Genomic DNA, 15,396 nt, shown 5'->3' with positions numbered 1-15,396 from the left:
ATTTTTTTTTTTTTTTTAGTGAGGAAGATTGGCCCTGAGCTAACCTCTGTTGCCAATCTTCCTCTTTTTGCTTGAGGAAGATTGTTGCTGAGCTAACATGTGTGTCAATCTTCCTCTGTTTTGTATGGGGGATGCCGCCACAGCATGGCTTGATGAGTGTTGTTTAGGTCCGTGCCTGGGATCCCAACCTGTGAACCCTGGGCCACTGAAGCGGAACATGCAAACTTAACCACTACACCACTGGGCTGGCCCCTCGCTGAGCATCTTTTAAATTATTCACCAGTAGTTCCCTACTGATGGACAATTTAGTTCCCTATTATTTGCTATTATAAACAATACTATGATGAACATCTTTACTGGTAATAATAAAATAGCTAACATTTACTCAGTACTGACTATGAGCCCAGCCCTCTGCTAAGAGTTTTCTAAGTATGATCCCATTTAAGCCTCACAACAACCATATGAAGGTGGCATTATTATTATGCCCACTTTACAGATGAAGACTCTGTGGCTTAGAGATGTTAAATAACTTTTTCAGGGTCACACAGCTTAAAACCAGATCTGTCTGACCTCTGATGCCACACTCTTAGCCAATGTGCTCTGCTGCCTTCTTATACACACAATTCCAGGCACTTTTTGATTATTTATTTAGGATATCTGTTTAGAACTGTATTACTGAGTTGAAGGGTATGCACATTTGAAAATATTGGTTCATATTGTTAAATTTCCCCTCCAGAATATGCGTATCAATTCACAACCCACTAACAGTGCTTGAGGGTCCTCGTTTTCCCTTCCTCATCCACTCAAGTATTCGCACTCTTTGAAATAGGCCCCAAGATGTACATCTTGATTCTTTAATGAGCATCCTTTGACTGCCGTGGACCACTCTTTTCATATGCTCACTCTGCCCTGTGTTTCGTCTTTGAAAATTACTTGTCCACATCCTCTCCCCATTTTTCTACTGATGATTTGTCTTTACCTCATTTATGAGCACTTTCTATCTCAGTGCTGTTAACCGTCACCCATCATACATATGTTGAAATACTTTTCTTACTTTGTTGTCATCCTTTAACCTTGATTGTTGCGTTTTTCCCTTGTGAGGTTTTTAATCATTTTCTTTCACGATTTCTGAATTTGGTTTTATATTATACTTAAGGAAGCATTCTCCATCCCAATACGATATAAGAATTCCCTCATCATTTTTCTTCTAGTAGCTTTATGGCTTCATGCTTTTTCATCACCTAGGAATTCATTTTGGTGCAAGGACTGAGGTATGGATCCAGCTTTATTCTTTTTCTCCTTCTACAAATAGCTAGCTGGTTGTCTTTATGACATGCCAGGCATCACCTGCCCTTTTGTCTCATTCTAAACACCATGCCTTCACGTGCTAAGCTCCGTGCTCACTTATGTCTCCTTGCGGGCTCCTTGTTATAGCCCATTGAGCCACAGGCCTATTCCTTTCCCAACACTGAATTTTTCTAAGCTATTCACTCATGGTTATTTTTCTAGCTGTACTTTATAATAATTTTATGAAAAACTTTTGTTGGGATTTTAATTTGGATTTCATTTAATTTATAGGTCAATTCATAATACTTTGGTAAATTTATTCTTGGATATTTTATGCATCTGTTTCTTTGGAGACTGGGGTCTTTTCCCTCTGTGCTTTCTAACTGGCTCATTTGGTGCCACCTTCTTCATGGAATCTTTCCCAACCAGCCCAGCAGGAAATGACCACTCCTGCCCCCAACACTGTGCCCTTCCTGTGTCACTCCCTAGGTTTTCACGCTGAATTACAATCGTTGGTTAGTGGTGGGCTCTTTGAAGGCAGGTCCCTGCATGGCCTGTTTGAGCATCTCTTGCCACATTTGGCAAGTGGTCAAGGGCCATGAAGATAGTTGTAGGATGAATGAATGAATGAACGAATGAATGAATGAAAGATGTCTTTCTAGAAAGCTGAAAGTGAAGTGAAGTGACTCTATTATAAGAATCTACTTTTCCACGGGCTTTCACTAGCAAACAAGAGGTCTCTCTTTGGTTAAACTCCTGAGACAGAGAAGTAGTCACTGTTAGACTGGCGTGCCATGTGGCAACACGCCCCAGCACCTCTCCCCAGCGACCGCCACCCTCACCAAGCAGCCAGGCACTTCTCAATGAGCCTCGAGAGCCTTGAGAGTCCTCCAGATGAAGGAATGCAGGCATCTGCTGTGTGCCTGCTCTGTTAGACTCTTTGAAAAGCACTTTCCCGTAAGATACAACAGCCCTGAAAGGTTGGTACCACTGGTCCCATTTTGCAGATGAGGAAACTGAGGCTCAGAGAGATGGAGCCCCCAGCTAGTAGGTGGCAGAACTGGCAGGAGCTGAGGCTATGGGACTCTAAAGGCTTTGCCTTTCCCATAAGGACACCCAGAGCACCAGAGTCTGGGAGGCCGAGGGGCCGTGGCCCAGAGAGGAGTCCCATATGGAGTTACAGAGTGACGGTCCTTCCCTCACTAAGCAATAGTCCCCAGAGAACTCTTCCTCCCCCAGAGCAGCACGTGATGCCTATGGATTGTTCCTGAAGAGCACTAGACTTGGGCCAAAGAGCCACTGTCAGGGCTGGGGACATATGACACAGGCCATATTGTCAGCCCAGGACTGGGGAGGGGTGGAAGGGGGAAGGTGGGAGATTTGCCATGGGGGGAGGGGGTTGGTCTCCAGCACACATCTGGGGACGCCCTTCCGTTTTCCTCCTCCCAGCCTGCCCGGGGTCGGGGTTTCTTGACTTGGCCCTGCAGGCCCCTCCTGGGAATCCAGCCAAGCAGCCACTTCCTTATTGGGCTGGCAGCTGCCGGCAGGCCTCGGCTTATTTCTAAGTCTGGATTAAAGTTCCAGTCTCTCATGAAGGACTGTGGGTTGGGGGCCAAATACATTTATGGGTCTTGACACTGTATCTGACCCCATGCAGCCCCGAGAACGTGTTGATGAGTGGTCCACAGGTCTCCTACCTCATGGAGCTCCATTCTGCTCGAGAGGCGGATCATAAAAAAGTTTCTCAACCTACTTATGTGCCGCAAGAGATACCTAAGTGCTGGGGAGCCTAGACCGGGGCGAGGAGGGCAGGTCAGCAGGCAGCAGCTATGGAGGCTGGATGTCAGGCTGGGGTGTGTGGGCTTCATCCTGCGGGCGGACGGAGACTCCCCGCATTTTGAAGCAAGAGTCTCCTAGGATCAGATCTGTGCTTTTGAAACAGACCAACTAGGTACATTTACTTTCAGTAAACATGTGTGATTTTTAAGGTGAAAATTAAAGTGTCTCATTTTGGAAAAACAATACCAAACATAAGGAAACAGAGTAGACGGACAGGAACCTGGTTGAACCGCTCATCTATATGGTGCCAGGGAACGGAAAGAGCCCTGGATGTGGAGTGAGGGACTCACGTTCATGTTCAAGTCCCTGCCACTGGCTCCCGGAGCAGATTACTTCCCTCGCTTGCTTGTAAAATGGGAGTACTGACACCCAATGCACAGGGCTGTCATCAGGACAAAAGGGGATGCCAAAGGACATCGTCCATTTGTACATGCTTGACAGAGGTAAAGCATTAAGATGAGTTTCCAGAAGGTTCTACATACACACCCGGGACATTTCAGACCCCCAGCTGCCCTGCTGCAAATGCGCCACCTGGCAACTTCTGGAGAAGTCTCTCTCAGCTGTTCCAGCTCAAGTCCAGACCTGTCCCGTAAAAACACGGCCCCATCCAGGGAAGCAATCACCCATGTGTTTGGCAGGCCACCTGCCTGCCGGGTCCAGCCTGCTGGGCCGTGAATGTCAACAACGGCCCCTTCCTGGTAGGAGAAGGAACAGGGAGCTGGCTTGTTCTCCGAGAGCAGAGGACTGGCTGGCTGCGGGGAACATTTTAAGGTGGGACGCTTCTTCCAGCACGGTTAGCAGCTGTCTACATAAGGCGTCCATTATGTGCGGGCCCCAAGGCCAGCGGGCCCTGGAGGCCAAGCTAAAATTAGTGTAAAACGTGCACCCGCCAGAGACACAAGAACACCCGAAGGTCAGATGCCTCCAGCCAGCCGCCCAGGCAGGAGTGGGGGCGCGGGCACAGAACAGCTGTGGCAGCAGCTGCCTCGGTTCCTCTCGGGCACAGGGACAACGGCCCCAGCCAGACACCTCTTTCAATAGCTCCGTTTGAGTTAAAAAATAGAATGCAGAGTATATTCCAAATATGTCTTTAAAAAATCTGTGTATGTGCACAGAAAAAAGGTGGGAGAGGAATTCGCTATATATTTAAGAGGCTAGCTCAGTCTCAAATGTGGAACAGTGGGTGAACTTTTTTCTTTTCCTGTACTTTCCAAAATATTCACAATAAATATCTATTACTTTCACGATCAGAAGAAAACATAATAAAAGATGCTGTCAATTGTATATTTATATTAAATATAATTTAATATACATTTTCAATGTTTAGAAATGATGAAATCGTATACACTTGTAGGCATATAGCATATATGTGTGTAAATATCTCTGCATGCCTAGTCCATCAGTGTTGGCAGCTTTGAATCCTAGAAAGTCAGGTTGGCTGGCATTAAAGATCAACATTCTCCACCCTTTCATTTCACGGAGGAAACTGAGGCCCCAGAAGCAAGGCAGAAAGCTGAGAAATGACTTTTCACAGAGCCTGACCTTGTACAGGAGTCTCCCAAATTTTGGCTCCTTTGATTCTGTAATTGCTATTATGCCCACTTTATGGAGACGGAAAGTGAGGTTCAGAGAAGCGAACGGATTCTCCCAAAGGTGCCCAGCAAGGAAGCCACAGAGCTAAGCCCCAGCTCCAGTTTTCCTCCACAGCCCACTGAGCTTGAAGAACGGAAGGGTCTTTGAAAACCACCTGCTCCCTGAAGTCTCGAACATTCAGAAAGCCACCCCTTCCGGGAGCAAGCTCTGAACTATCCGTAGCCCCTCTTGGGCGGTGCACGCCTTCCCTGCCTCTGGGGCCTGTGGTCCTATTGCCAGATTGGCCCCCGGGGGCCTTTGAGGGACCAGGTGACAAGTAGTGGTGTGGGACACGAGGGCAGGGTGCCCTCCCTGTCTCCATGTGGGACAGGGCGGGCAGGAAAGGTGGGCAGGGGAAGGCAGGCAGGTGCCAGGTCTTGGGGACAGGGAGGGTCGGCCAGAGAGGCTGTCATTCGACCTCTCCCTTATCTGGTCCCTCCAGCCTTCCAGGTGGACCTGGCAGTGCCTCGAGGTAACCCCAGGGGCTCGGACCTCTGGCCTCTGCGCCGCTGCTCCCTCTGTCTGCAGTGTCTGTCCCCAGCCCCATCTTCTGCTACAACTCTTTCAGGGCCCAATTCATCCAGGCATTTGTGCATTCTTATTAGTGAACATGTTTTTACTGAGTGCCTATTATGTGCTAGAGCGAGACAGTCCCAGCCCCATCGGTGCCTCTAGTTCTGAGAGAGGGCTGAGTGCTTAGGCTACCCTGGGCCATTCAAGTGTGGACTCAGGCCAGACTGCCCAGGTTCAACCCGGTTAACCCACTTCCCAGCTGTGTGTGCTTGGGCCAGTTACTCAGCCGCTCTGTGCATCAGTTCTCAACTGTAAAGGAGGATGATAATATGTTGTTGTGCAAGTGGAGAGCGAATCCATATAAAGCTCTTAGGACAGTGCTTGGCAGGTAGCAGGTGCTCAATAATCATTAGTTATTATAACTCTTCTTCTTATTACCATCTGGCTCAGATTCCTTCCTTATGATGCCCCCTCCCCCCTGCTCCTGCCCTCTGGCTGCCCCCTCCTCTATGGTCCCAAAGCACTTGGAATGCCCCCATTAGAGCACCAACAGCTATGCAGTGTGGGCATCTGAGGGCCTGTCCACCTCCCTCTCTGTACTTGGGGCAGGGACCAAGTTTTATTCATCTCTATCCAGGCCCCCAGCACGAAGGCAGCAACAACGTCTCCAGGACCACTTCAGATTGTGGGTAACATGTGCCCCCAACCCCCAACTCCAATCAAGAAAAGCCTTAGGAGCTCCTCGCTGCCTGGGCACCAGAGGTGGCACACATGGCCTTATCCCGTGAAGCCTGGCCCTGGACGCGCCCTCCTGAGCTGACAGCAGGCAGGGCGCTAGGCCTCCTTGAATGCTCCTCTGTGGCAGGGAGCTCTGTGGGGCAGGGCAGCATGAATGCCAACACCAATGCCCCACCGTACGATGCCCCATCACACCAGGATGTTGCTCACGGCTAGGCCTGTGCCCACGCCGGTCCCACTGCCTGGCACGCCCTCGCTCCCTTCCCGCTGTCCTCATCTGACAAACTCCCACTGATCCTTCCAGTGCCGGCTCACAGGCCCCTCCTCCATGACGCGTCCCCTAACCCCAGCCCCCTGCAGAACTGAGGGCCCCCTCTCTTCTCTGCTTCTCTTGCGTCTCGCGTGTGCTTCTGCTGCCACCCTTTCCCACAGTGCACTGCTCTTTGTTTGTCTACACGTCCCTTCCGGAGGAGGGACCGTCTCACTCCTGTCTGAGCCCCCAGCGTCCACCAGTGCCTGGAACACAGGGAGCATCAGGAAAGTTCTGTGGAATGAACTTTTCAAAGGAAAGTCAAGCCAACTGCCGTCCCTTCCTGCTAAGGCACAGATGCTAACTGCTTGTGCTACCTTTTGAGCCCAAACACTCACAGGCCTCTCCAGGCCACCACTGCCCGTCAGTAGCCACCTGCTCCATCACTGGGACGTGAATTGGCAGAGCCCGGAACGTAAGTGCTGACCATTTGACCACACTGAGCCCTGAGCTCTTGCCTTTGATTCTGGAACGCCCCCACCTTGAGGAGGGAGGTATTTGAGATGGAGACCCTGAGGCTCAGACCAGTCACACTGCTCCCCAGGGGAGCGACGGGGCGGCGCTGCCATCCAGCGCCCTCGGCCCCAGCGCCCACTCCTTCTGCTCTCCCATGAGATGACAGGTGTGAAAGCGTTTTGAGTTCTGCCAAGAGAGGAAACTGTAAAAGTACACAGTTGCGAAGTATTAGCCACCACACAGAAAATGGCCTGAGGGAAGCACCTGCCTTATTATTATTTAGTGGAGAAAAGAGACTGAAAAGGGCCTAATGACAGCATCGAATCCTGGCAGGAGTGCTGCCCTGGAGGGTGACCTCTTGTTCAGGGACAGGAGAGGAGGGAAGGTGGGCGGGGCCAGATGATGGGGTGCCGAGGCAGGCCCGGCAGCCATCTACCTGAGAGGCCCCCAGCACAGGATGGGGACCTCAGAGCGTCAGTGGGCACTCTCCGTTGGGAGGCCCGAAGGGCCACAGTGGAGTCACAGACACTTCAGCAAAGGGCATTCTGCCCTGGGCCTGCCCTTGTTTAGTTCCAGTAGCTTCTAACGTGAGTACCTCCTCTTAGTGCTCAGCCTTTCCCCCGGGGCCCAGAGGACCCTCTTGGCACCGCAGAGCTGACTATCTCCCTTCCTTGATCATATAGGGCCCAACCCAAGCTCCTCTGCATGGCATTCAAAGGCCTGCCCACTTCTCCCAGCCTCACTCCCCCTCTGCTCCTCCTCTGTGCCTACATCCCTGCCACCCTACCTTTGTACTTGTTGTCTCCTCAGCCTAGAATGCCCTTCTTCCATTTTTGACATGGAGAACTTCTATTCATCCTTCAAAACCCAGTTCAAGTGTCACCTTCAAACGGTCTTCCCTGAAACACCCCCACAACCAAACCCAGACAGAATGGACCCCTCCTGCCTTCACAGGTTTCCTGTACTGTGGCTCTTTGCACAGCATCTCCTCCTACGGCTGGGAAGCTTCTTGAGGGCCATGACGAGCTTTATTCCTCTCTGTGTCTCAGGGCCCTCTAGGCCTCATCTCCTAGGCAGCTCTCCCGGCCTGCCCTGCAGATCTGTCTGTGAGCTTTGGTCCTGCATTCACTCCCGCTCAGAGGGCTTCATGTTCCGTTAACCTGGTCTCCCATCCTGTGTTGTCTGCCGTCCAACCTGGTCTTCACACCCACATTCTGCTGAGGGCCTGCCTGTGCTCTCATTGCATGGGCAGCCTTTCCCTTCCTGGCTGAGCACTGCAGCCTATAGTGACTGTGGTGTGCTGCCCAGTCATGAGAGGCAGCCATGGGACTGGTGACTGTCCATGTCAGGGTTTGCAGAGGGGACACGAGTCCTGCCCCCACATGCATACATGCATACGCACAGCACACATCCAGCCTACACAGGTCCCTGTGGATGTCAGGGCCACAGAACAACCAAACAGGAGCCCTAGGGAGGTGGCAGTCACCACTGCCCCTCCCCCAATCCCATGGCCTTGGCAGGAGCCTAGAACAGCTGGCTTGTGGCCTGCCCCGTTCACCGAGTCCCATTCCCTCACTTTTCAGACAGGGAAACAGAGATCCAGAAAGGGATGTTCTTGCTTGAGATTTTCTGGAGCAGTACAGGCAGACCTGGGGTCAGAAGCAGCTCCTGGCTTCCATCCCAAGACGTGGTCCCATTGCCATAGGCTGCTATTTGCAGAAATGCCAGCTGCAGGACTCTGGACATTTGGCAGCTTTTTCCTTAAGTCTCAGTACAGTGTGCGGCTCCATCCTCCTGCCAAGGCTTAAATCATTCCTACCCACCTTTTGCCACAAACACGGCCCAGTGGGCTTTGGGCTGTGCCAAAATGGCCCTGTGTCCTCTGCTAGGGTGTCCTAAGATGGGGGCACGCTTACCTGCCAAAAGCTAGCCGCGGTCTCATGGTCAAGATGTGTCAGAGATTTCTAAGAGCTTGGAGGCCTGTGTTGGAGGGAGGCCTGTGGGAAGCAGAGAAAGTGAGAATATTACACCACTGCCATCTGTCAACTTTCACTTGAGTTTGAAAAATGCAGCTAAAAACGGTGAGCACGGCCTTGCTGACAGTGGCCTCACAGCCAAGCTCCAGCCACCACCCCTTCTCCACGTGGTCATCAGAGGGTCAGGATCAGGCTCCCCTGGGGAGGCAACAGCAGCTTCATAACCCCACTCACAGAGCTGAAAGTCCGAAGCCACCGGCCCCTGCTGACCCCTCTCCGTTCTATTTCTGCTCTCAGGCTGAGAAACTCACTTTCAAGCACTCTTTGCAGAAAACATCCCCTCATGGGCTCCCTGAGCATCGTTCATCATGATTCACTCATTCTTTCTTTCATTATTCATTCATTCATGCAAGCTTTCAATAGCCATTTGGGAAAGCTACTAGATGCTGGTGTCAGGTCTCACAGAGACAAAGTCACTGACAGTGACAGCTCAGGTGTAGTAAGAAAGTCACTTGCAAACCCAGGACGAACAACATAGGCTCCCAATCCCCGGTCTGGTGGGTTTCCTCCTTCCTCCAAGTGGTTCTCTGTGCCAGACACTGGCCAAAGCACTTTACACATGCCATGCAGGATGGCATGATGCTTCCCACTGTTTTCAGCACAAGGACCCCTTTTTATGTGAAAATATTTCCCAAAACTCCTCCTGATGGTAACTTAGTATCTTTTCATTGGGAAGATAAACAACAATACAAAAGCTACAATGAATATAATGCTTTACAATTAACTTGTATTTTCGTAATCACAGCACCACCACATACACTTAAACAATGGTTACTCATTCGAGATGTTATTTATGTCTTCTGGGCTTCAGGCTTTGACCCTTTGAGGATCCATTCATTCAATATTTGTTCAATAGACGTTTATGGAGCATCTCCGAGATGCCTGGCTCCATGGCCCGCAGGTTGGGAACCCCGGTACAGGGAAGAATGCTGGCTCTGCGGGGAGGATGCTTAAGCTCAAGCCCCTCAGACCGGATGTGTGCCTTGGGGAGGAGGCCACTCAGCCTTTCTCCAGCTCAGAGTCCCCATGAGTAGAACAGAGATGATGGTCCTAACATTGGAGAGTTTTTATGGGGACGAGACGAGATAGTAGAAAGCACCTGGGTCAGGGCCTGGCGCAAAGCAGGAGTTCAACAAATGGGCACCAGAAGATTACCATCATCATTGCCATCATCCTCATCACCGTAACTTCCATCATCACAACCACCCTCATCATCATCAATATCACCATTGTCACCATCAACAGCAGCAGCATCACCATCACCATCATCACCACCACCCCCATTGTCCTGCTTCCTCTCTCGTTCTGAACTGTAAGAGGCCCGTCCTTGCCCCTCTAGTAGGATGCACAGTGGTCTCTACCTTATAGCATGGTTATTTGCATCCACATTTTCTCAGGTTCACGCCCAGCTCTGTAACTTCAGAGTTGTGTGAACTTGGGTCAGTTACTTAACCTGTCTGAATCTGTTTCCTCATATGTGAAATGGGACAATAGTTTTAGTAATTCGTGGAACAGTTGTAATGATTAAAGAAAATAATGTATATAAAAACTCAACACAATATCTGGCATGTGATAAATGTTCAATATTTGCTGGTCATTGTTGTTGTTGGTATTATTATCGTCACCATCATCATCATCATCGTCATCATCATTTCTCCTTCTAGCCTATGAGCCTGAGCCCCTGAGGGCAGACATTATTCCAATTCATTCCCGTCTCCCCACGGAGTCTAACACAAGGCCTACCTCTCGACAGACAGTTAACAAATGTTTGCTAAAGCAGTCTTGGAAGCTCACATGAAATCAGATGCAAAATAACTCAAGGGACAGGAGCATGGGACACGGCCAAGGATAGAGCCCTGATGGGATCCTGAAAAACCCCAACAGATCTCCCTAAGGGAGCCATTTGTTACTCCGGGAGCCAACGCGCAGGCTGCTAGGACCATTCATTCATTCATTCATTCATTCATCAAACTGACCAAATTTTCACTTTGGTTCAATAACAGACCCTTGCCCACTGCTTTTTTTTCTATCTTGAAATCTCATTTCCATCTGCCACATCATTTAGTCTTCACAAAAATGCTTGGAGGCAGGTAGAATAGGTACTGACAATCCATTTTGTAAATAAAGAAATGGAGGCTCAGAGAGGTGACAAGACTTGCCAAAGGGCACACAGCAGTCAAGGCCACGGTGGAAAGTAGACCAAGGTCTTGCTCAAGACCTTGACTCCTTTCCACTGGCCCTGTGATGTCAAACACTTTACAAATCCAGGATCATTCATTCTTACTGCCCAGTCTGCTTTTCAGCAAACAAAACTGAATTAAATTATTTCGGTGCTATTTGGTACTATTTTAACATTTTAACGTTCCTGTTGAAAAAGAATTAAAAGTTCCATGAGTGCAGGACTATGCTCTGCCCCCCAACAGTGTGGGGGCAGTCAAGTGTATGGATGCCGACCTCAGACTGCCTGGGTTCAAATCCTGGTTCTGATATTCATTAGCTGTGGGACCTTGGACAAGTTGCTTAACCTCTCTGTGTCTTGATTTCTTCATCTATAAAGAAAGGATAACAATAACTGTCTTTGGGGTTGTTGTGAAGATTAAATGAGCTAATCCATGTGCAGTGTCTAGAATAGCACCTGGTGCATAGGAAGGGTTAATTGTAATGATTATTACCCGTGATGCACCCTCCGCACCTAGAAGAGGGCCTGGCACATGGAAGATCCCTAATAAACATGTCTTGAATGGCTGAAATACTCCCTGGAAAGAGGTCAATAGTTATGCTTTAAGCATGGAGGAGCAAGTCTGGCCCCAGGGAATCAAGGGTCCCCCAGCTCCTGGGTCACAGCCAAATCCAGGAGGAAGGAGATCGGTTGTTCTAGAACTCAAAGTCCTTCCTGCTTCGCCAAGAGGTTTTCTGTCCAGGGAAGGGCAGCAAATACGCCTAATGGTTAAGAACAGGGCTCCAGAGTCAGAAACTTCAAGTCCTCACCCTGTCATGTCGCTACTAGTTGTGTACTTACCTCCCCGTACCTGCCTCAGTTTCCTTATCTGTAAAATGGGGACACCTACACCTACCTTGAAGGATGTGGGGTGGATTAAACGTCACATGGAGGAGGGAGAGCCTCCTGTACCTGGCCCTGTCAACAGTGACCATGATAACGAGCCTAACAAGGCCAAGAGCAGCTCCCCGTGATGGAGCTGGTCCATGGCCAGCTCATCCTGTGCTCAGTGCTGCCTCCACCACACCTCTCTCCTGTGGGCTTTGGACCCATCTACCAGATATGGCTTGTTAGGGCAGCCTGGGCTCCACTCTCTCCGCCAAAGAGCTGCTGGGAAAAGGCCAATTCTCTATTTGTCCCCAGCACAGACTGGACTCTGTGGAGGCGAGACAGTTGCTTGGGAAACGACCCCTGGGAAGGGTGGTCCCCACAACCCACTTGGAGAGCTCCTCCCAGGCGCCAGGGCCAGCAGCTCACAGCGGGGGGCAGCTGCCTCCCAGGCAGTCCCACTCCCAGGGTGGCTGCAGACCCCCTGTGCTCAGTTTTCCTGGCCAAGACCATTCTGCTTCTGGAAAGGAGCGAACATTTATTGAGTCAGAAACTTTACATTCCTTGTCTCATTTCATCCTCACAATAAGCGTGCAGGTGGGCACCGAATCTCTCCTTGTACCAGCTGGGAGACCGTGAACAAACTATTTAGCCACCCGTGCCTCAGTTTCCTCATCCGTGAACGCCAGGTAAATATCCTTATTCATTAAACCCATTTTGCAGAGAAGAAAGCTGAGGCATAGAGATGAAAACGCATTGTCCAAGATCACAAAACTATCAAGTGACGAAGCTGGAGCTGTCTGGCTTCAAAGTTCCGTTCTGTCATTCATCCGTCGATTATTTTTTGAAGGCCCACCATGTGGTGTGCACTGGATCCATACTCTCTCTCTTTTAAAAGATACTCGTATGAGGGGCGGCCCCGTGGCCGAGTGGTTAAGTTGGTACACTCCGCTTTGGCAGCCCAGGGTCTCACCAGTTTGGATCCTGGGCGTGGCATGACACCGCGCATCAAGCCATGCTGAGGTGGAGTCCCACATAGCAGAGATAGAAGGCCCTACAACTACAATATACAACTAAGAACTGGGGAGCTTTGGGGAGAAGAAGAAGAAAAAACCCAAAAGATTGGCAACAGATGTTAGCTCAGGTGCCAACATTTAAAAAAATAAATACTCATATGATCTGTTTCCCATCATTACTAAGACCCTAACATCAAGTCAGTTCAACCTGGCAAAGACACACTGAGTCCTTTCTATACGCCAGGCTCTGTGTGAGGCTCTAATATTAAGGATCCTGTTGAATCCTCGTGACAAGCCGGCACAGTTGACTGTTTTGTCCCCTTTACAGATGACAAAATGGGCAATTCAGAGAGGTCGAAGAACTTGTCCAAGCTCTCACACATGGAGCCTGAGGGAAGCCTGTGTCCTCTGAGCCCCGAGCCCCTACCCACCCTCCCACCACGTTACTGCTTTCTTTCCATTATGTTCTCATCTCCCCAACCCTGCCTGGCCACCATGACACAGGCTCTGGAAGTCCCAGTCAGTGTCCGCCCCTCAAAGTGCCTCACCCAGCAGAGAAGGACAGCTGTCAGCCCTGCTGGCCAGTGCCACCCGCAGTGGCCCTTCAAGACTCTGCCTCCATGGCTCCCCCAGCCCCTCAACTTGACCCTTGTTGGCTTATATCTTGTCTACTTCCCAAAAGGACATGAGGAAGATTAAAGAACAAAGGTGTAGGGCTGGCCCCGTGGCCGAGCGGTTAAGTTCGCGCACTCCGCTGCAGGTGGCCCAGTGTTTCGTTCATTTGAATCCTGGGCGCGGACATGACACTGCTCATCAAACCACACTGATGCAGCGTCCCACATGCCACAACTAGAAGGACCCACAATGAAGAATATACAACTATGTACCGGGAGACTTTGGGGAGAAAAAGGAAAAAAATAAAATCTTAAAAAAAAAAAGAATAAAAGTGCAGACCAAGCTGGAAACATTAGACAAAGCAAAGTCCAGAGGGAAAGGAGAAGGGGAGGCTGCAAGTAAGAGCAGTCAAGCAATGCTGAACGACAGGATGCTTTCTGAGAAACGCGGTGTTAGGTGATTTTGTCGTTGTGTGAACACCACATTCTCCTTACACAACCTAGATGGTATAGCCTACTACACACCCAGGCTGCACGGTACTAATCTTACAGGACCACCGGTCTATATGCGGTCCATCATTGACCGAATTGTCATTACACGGCGCATGACTGTTTCTTAAAGGACAATGCCCAGGGTGCACAGGGCTTGGGGAAATGGGTACCTTCGCATCACGGCTGGGAGTAGAAGTGGAAATTGCTTTTGGAAAGCAAATTCCATGGCATTCACCAAGAGCTTTGCCTCACAAATATCCATACTTTGGGGCACAGTCATCCCAATTTCCAGGAATATAGTCTAAGGAAAAAATCCTAAGCAAATTCCATGCAGTCTTATCTGTAATACTGAAGCACTGGGTACCGCCAGCAAACCGAAGTTGCTAACACACGGAAATGGCTAACAGGTCTGTGAAAATTAGAATGTATCTATGTCAGGAGGTGGCAAACCAGAGCCTTCAGGCCAAATTCTACCACAGCCTGTTTTTGTAAATAAAACTTTATTGGCACACAACCATGTCCACTTATTTACATATTGCCTATGGCTTCTTTTGAGCTAGAGGGGCAGCATGGAGCAGTTGGGACAGAAGCAATATGACCCCAAACCCCTAAAATATTTATTATTTGGTCTTTTACAGAACAAGCTTGCTGGCCTCTGCTCTACTTAATAGAATATTATGCATCCTTTAAGACTGTGATAACTTTAGATACGAGGCTGAGAAAAGCAAGCTACAAAGTTTTATACACAGGATGATTTCACCTATGAAAAAAGAAAAAAAACCCTGCAAACCAAACCACATGAAAACCGTACATCAACAAAAAACCAGAGAGACAGATGAAAACATTAACAGTTTTTTGGGAGGAGAAACATGAGTAATTTTTTCTTTTTTTCTTGTACTTGTCTTTATTTTATAATTCTAAAGAAATACCCAAGTATTATGTAATGGAAAAATATACATGTTTTAAAAAGATAAATGCCTGGTGAACAGCTTAGCTCTGGGCATCCTAGTAGCCAAGGCAAAGAGTAAAACAAGATGGGTTCTATTGTCAGTCGTAGGAAGGAACCAGAAAGGACGTGGGAAGTAGGAAGGAACTAGAAAAATCAAATTCCTGACCTAGATTTCTGAGCTGACTTGGTTGTCAGGGTCTTTGTTTCAAGGGGGTTGAGCAATACGGTGGATAACTTTCTCTACTTTTTTACCAATGTGCTGGGGTGCTCCCACATCTATGGCTATTCCTGGTTATTGGTCGTCAAATGATGTCAAAGAGAGAATGTTAAGTTACGGTTCTGTAAAGGCAATTCTCCAGTGGCCAGGGTGGTAAAGGAGTTTTAGTTGAAGGAAAACCTCATGGAATCTTCTGGAAAAAAGCATCACTGTATCCAAGAAATCCATGACTATTACCAGAGAGACTTTTT

At 49.2% G+C, this 15,396-nt stretch overlaps 1 protein-coding gene across 3 annotated transcripts in view; it reads right to left on the bottom strand.

The window, feature by feature from the left end:
- The window catches only part of HIVEP3 (HIVEP zinc finger 3), a 474,366-nt gene that overhangs the window by 157,758 nt on the left and 301,212 nt on the right, over positions 1-15,396 (bottom strand). For all 3 annotated transcript variants that reach the window (XM_044770511.2, XM_070510167.1, XM_070510165.1), the window contains exon 3: positions 8,692-8,772. The gene's annotated coding sequence lies outside the window, so the exon portion shown is untranslated. The remainder of the gene's footprint in view (positions 1-8,691; positions 8,773-15,396) is intronic.

The sequence above is a fragment of the Equus asinus genome, chromosome 5 (assembly GCF_041296235.1).
Source record: "Equus asinus isolate D_3611 breed Donkey chromosome 5, EquAss-T2T_v2, whole genome shotgun sequence".
In the NCBI taxonomy this organism is placed as follows: Eukaryota; Metazoa; Chordata; class Mammalia; order Perissodactyla; family Equidae; genus Equus; species Equus asinus.
The sequence above is the reverse complement of the archived record's forward strand: the minus strand, read 5'-3'. Positions and strand labels throughout refer to the sequence as shown.